Here is a 5,233-nt window from a genome sequence, read left to right as displayed (position 1 = left end):
CTCTGGGTAATCTCTAACACCCTGAGACAATGACTCTGGGTATTCTCTAACACCCTGAGACAACCACTCTGGATATTCTCTAACACCCTGAGACAACTACTCTGGGTATTCTCTAACACCCTGAGACAACCACTCTGGGTATTCTCTAACACCCTGAGACAACCACTCTGGATATTCTCTAACACCCTGAGACAACCACTCTGGGTATTCTCTAACACCCTGAGACAACCACTCTGGGTATTCTCTAACACCCTGAGACAACCACTCTGGGTGTTCTCTAACACCCTGAGACAACCACTCTGGGTATTCTCTAACACCCTGAGACAACCACTCTGGGTATTCTCTAACACCCTGAGACAACCACTCTGGGTATTCTCTAACACCCTGAGACAACCACTCTGGGTGTTCTCTAACACCCTGAGACAACCACTCTGGGTGTTCTCTAACACCCTGAGACAACCACTCTGGGTGTTCTCTAACACCCTGAGACAACCACTCTGGGTATTCTCTAACACCCTGAGACAACCACTCTGGGTATTCTCTAACACCCTGAGACAACCACTCTGGGTATTCTCTAACACCCTGAGACAACCACTCTGGGTGTTCTCTAACACCCTGAGACAACCACTCTGGGTATTCTCTAACACCCTGAGACAACCACTCTGGTTATTCTCTAACACCCTGAGACAATGACTCTGGGTATTTCCCTAGCGTATCCCTACTGGTTCTCTTCACATGACACCAAAGTCTGATGTGGTGAGTCAACAAGGCAGTCTTTATGCTTTGTGTCTCCCTGGGCTTTTGTAGGCCACCAGCTGACACCCTCACTACATCACTAATAAACACATCAAACATCTTCTTCTCAATAAGACCTGGGTTCAAACATGATTTGATATCTGTCAAATACCTTTGAGCGTTTAATCTAGCCTGCCTGGAGTGCTAGTTGGACAGGGTTTGCCTTTTTTTGTAACTATTCTGTTGTTCAGCTCAATGATTTAAAATAGTATTTGAATCCAGGTGGTTTATGGGAAGACAGTGTTAGGCCTCAGTTTATTTTAACTAGGCAAGTCAGTTTAGAACAAATTCTTATTTTACAATGACGGCCTACCAAGGCCAGACTCATGATCACAGCTGGTTGTGATACAGCCTGGAATTGAACCAGGGTCTGTAGTGACGCCTCTAGCACTGAGATACAGTACCTTAGACCACTGTGATACAGCCTGGAATTGAACCAGGGTCTGTAGTGACTCCTCTATCACTGAGATGCAGTACCTTAGACCACTGTGATACAGCCTGGAATTGAACCAGGGTCTGTAGTGACTCCTCTAGCACTGAGATACAGTACCTTAGACCACTATCAGTCTGTGGGCTGCAGTCTTAGGAGGTTGAGAGGGACGATTTGTGTCTGTTCCTTCATCAGTCTGTGGGCTGCAGTCTTAGGAGGTTGAGAGGGACGATTTGTGTCTGTTCCTTCATCAGTCTGTGGGCTGCAGTCTTAGGAGGTTGAGAGGGAGGATTTGTGTCTGTTCCTTCATCAGTCTGTGGGATGCAGTCTTAGGAGGTTGAGAGGGAGGATTTGTGTCTGTTCCTTCATCAGTCTGTGGGCTGCAGTCTTAGGAGGTTGAGAGGGAGGATTTGTGTCTGTTCCTTCATCAGTCTGTGGGCTGCAGTCTTAGGAGGTTGAGAGGGAAGATTTGTGTCTGTTCCTTCATCAGTCTGTGGGATCTTTGAGGCCAGATGAGGTCATTATTTCACCCTGAAGTGGTTTTGTGAAGAAAAGTAAGTCTAACTCTAACTATAGACGACATTTCACAGGCTTCAAAAAAGAGTTCAAAGGCGTAAAGGCCCAGTTCAGTCAACATTCTGTTATTCCTGTGTTTTATTTCATACTGTACAACAGCTGATGAAACTAACACTGTACAAGTGTGACATTTTTTGTTTTAATCGATGTTATTTCCTGATAGTTGCTGGTTGAAAATACAATCTACACAGGACTCTCTAATCAGCGGGTTTTTATGGGCGGGAGTTTCGGCTTTCCATGATGACATCACCTTGCGGTAATAGACCAATAATAACGAGAGTTCCAAACCTCTCTGCCAATAAGGGCTAGTTTACACTTTTCCCCTCCCCACTCAGTTTACTCCAAGTCAGGCCTAGAAAAATGATTGCTTGAGAAGTGTTTTTTTGTTGTTGTTGCTAATAAGCAATTTTTAGCCAATTTTTAGCCAATTTTTTGCCAGTTTTTTGCCAATTTTTTGCAATTTTTTAGCCAATTTTTTGCCAATTATTTTTCATGGAAATCTATTACACTAAGTTTGTTGCGACTTCCATGAATGGTGAGTGGAGGAGTCAAGCGCTGAGAGCAGGTCATTCCGTACGTGGATCTTTTATTCCAACGACAGAGGAGACATGGACATGCAAAACACAATTAGCGCATGAAACAACCCGTCCCAAAATACACACAGGACTAAAACTGTCCGGAAAAATAGCGATCACACTAATACACCAACACCAAATAAACAGAGAACAAGCCCGCACGAATACCCAGCAGGCTTAGTGCCCTTAAATAGCCGATAAACAACACTAACTCAAAACAGGTGTAACCAATTAAACCCAATTAACAGAAACAGAAGGAAAGGGAATCGATGGCAGCTAATAGGCCGGCGACGACGACCGCCGAGCGCCGCCCGAACAGGAAAAGGCACCATCTTCGGCGGGATTCGTGACAAAGTTCCTTAAATGTTACCCAGACATGATTTGATAAGTTACTTAAATGTTACCTAGACATGATTTTATAAGTTACTTAAATGTTACCCAGACATGATTTGATAAGTTACTTAAATGTTACCTAGACATGATTTCATAAGTTACTTAAATGTTACCTAGACTTGATTTCATAAGTTACTTAAATGTTACCTAGACTTGATTTCATAAGTTACTTAAATGTTACCCAGACATGATTTCATAAGTTATGTAAATGTTACCTAGACTTGATTTCATAAGTTACTTAAATGTTACCTAGACTTGATTTCATAAGTTACTTAAATGTTACCCAGACATGATTTGATAAGTTACTTAAATGCTACCTAGACATGATTTGATAAGTTACTTAAATGCTACCTAGACATGATTTGATAAGTTACTTAAATGCTACCCAGACATGATTTTATAAGTTACACACTTTATGCCACTGGGGAAGTCATTGTTGGACTCAGCTAGTGATTGGTTACCGTTGTAGCGGATCAGACCCCAGCCAGAGGTCACACACTTTATGCCACTGGGGAAGTCATTGTTGGACTCAGCTAGTGATTGGTTACCGTTGTAGCGGATCAGACCCCAGCCAGAGGTCACACACTTCATGCCACCGGGGAAGTCATCGTTGGACTCAGCGACGCAGACCGAGGACACATGGGTCCCCCATGCTTACAGAACGGGACGGCCGAATGTTGAAGAGCGTAGCGTGTAAAAATCACGACATCAGCACACTAACTGTTGGTCAGGAGCTTCATGAAATGGGTTTCCATGGCCGAGCAGCCGCACACAAGCCTAACATCACCATACGTAATGCCAAGCGTCGGCTGGAGGGGTTGCAAAGCTCCGACGCCATTGGACTGTGGAGCAGTGGAAACTCTGGGTTTGGCAAATCTGGGTTTGGCGGATGGCAGGAGAACGCTACCTGCCCCAATGCATAGTACTAACGCCACGTTTTTATGGTGGAGGAGGAATACTGGTCTGGGGCTGTTTTTCATGGTTCGGGCTCCTTAGTTCCGAGTGAAGGGGAAATGTTAACGCTACAGCATAAAATGACATTCTAGAAGATTCTGTGCTTCCAACTGCGGCCACAGTTTGGGGAAGACCCTTTCACATGACAATGCCCCCGTGCACAAAATGGTTTGTCGAGAACGGTGTGGAAGAACTTGACCGGCCTGCACAGAGCCCTGACTTCAACCCCATCAAACACATTCGGGATGATTTGGAAAGCCGACTGCAAGCCAGGCCTAATCGCCCGACATCTGTGCCCGACCTCACTAATGCACTTGTAGCTGAATGGAAGGAAGTCCCCCTACAGCAATGTTCCAAAATCTAGTGGAAAGCTTTCCCAGAAAAGTGGAGGCTGTTATAGCAGCAATGTTCCAACATCTAGTGGAAAGCCTTCCCAGAAGAGTGGAGGCTGTTATAGCAGCAATGTTCCAACATCTAGTGGAAAGCCTTCCCAGAAGAGTGGAGGCTGTTATAGCAGCAATGTTCCAACATCTAGTGGAAAGCCTTCCCAGAAGAGTAGAGGCTGTTATAGCAGCAATGTTCCAACATCTAGTGGAAAGCCTTCCCAGAAGAGTGGAGGCTGTTATAGCAGCAATGTTCCAACATCTAGTGGAAAGCCTTCCCAGAAGAGTGGAGGCTGTTATAGCAGCAATGTTCCAACATCTAGTGGAAAGCCTTCCCAGAAGAGTGGAGGCTGTTATAGCAGCAATGTTCCAACATCTAGTGGAAAGCCTTCCCAGAAGAGTAGAGGCTGTTATAGCAGCAATGTTCCAACATCTAGTGGAAAGCCTTCCCAGAAGAGTGGAGGCTGTTATAGCAGCAATGTTCCAACATCTAGTGGAAAGCCTTCCCAGAAGAGTGGAGGCTGTTATAGCAGCAATGTTCCAACATCTAGTGGAAAGCCTTCCCATAAGAGTGGAGGCTGTTATAGCAGCAATGTTCCTACATCTAATGGAAAGCCTTCCCAGAAGAGTGGAGGCTGTTATAGCAGCAATGTTCCTACATCTAATGGAAAGCCTTCCCAGTAGAGTAGAGGCTGTTATAGCAGCAATGTTCCTACATCTAATGGAAAGCCTTCCCAGTAGAGTAGAGGCTGTTATAGCAGCAATGTTCCAACATCTAGTGGAAAGCCTTCCCAGAAGAGTAGAGGCTGTTATAGCAGCAATGTTCCTACATCTAATGGAAAGCCTTCCCAGTAGAGTAGAGGCTGTTATAGCAGCAATGTTCCAACATCTAGTGGAAAGCCTTCCCAGAAGAGTGGAGGCTGTTATAGCAGCAAAAGAGGGGGGGACCAACTCCATATTAATGTTCGATGAGCAGGTGTCCACATACATTTGGTCATGTCGTATATTGTTGCTATCTTGTCAGCGAGCGTGTTTGACATGACGATAAGTGATGAGGAGTTGGTAAGAGAACAGGAACATTACTGGCACCCAGGATACTACCTTCACTTCAAAATGTTGTGTTTTGT

The sequence above is a fragment of the Oncorhynchus kisutch genome, unplaced genomic scaffold (assembly GCF_002021735.2).
Source record: "Oncorhynchus kisutch isolate 150728-3 unplaced genomic scaffold, Okis_V2 Okis03b-Okis08b_hom, whole genome shotgun sequence".
Lineage (NCBI taxonomy): Eukaryota > Metazoa > Chordata > Actinopteri > Salmoniformes > Salmonidae > Oncorhynchus > Oncorhynchus kisutch.
Note: the sequence above shows the minus strand (reverse complement) of the source record.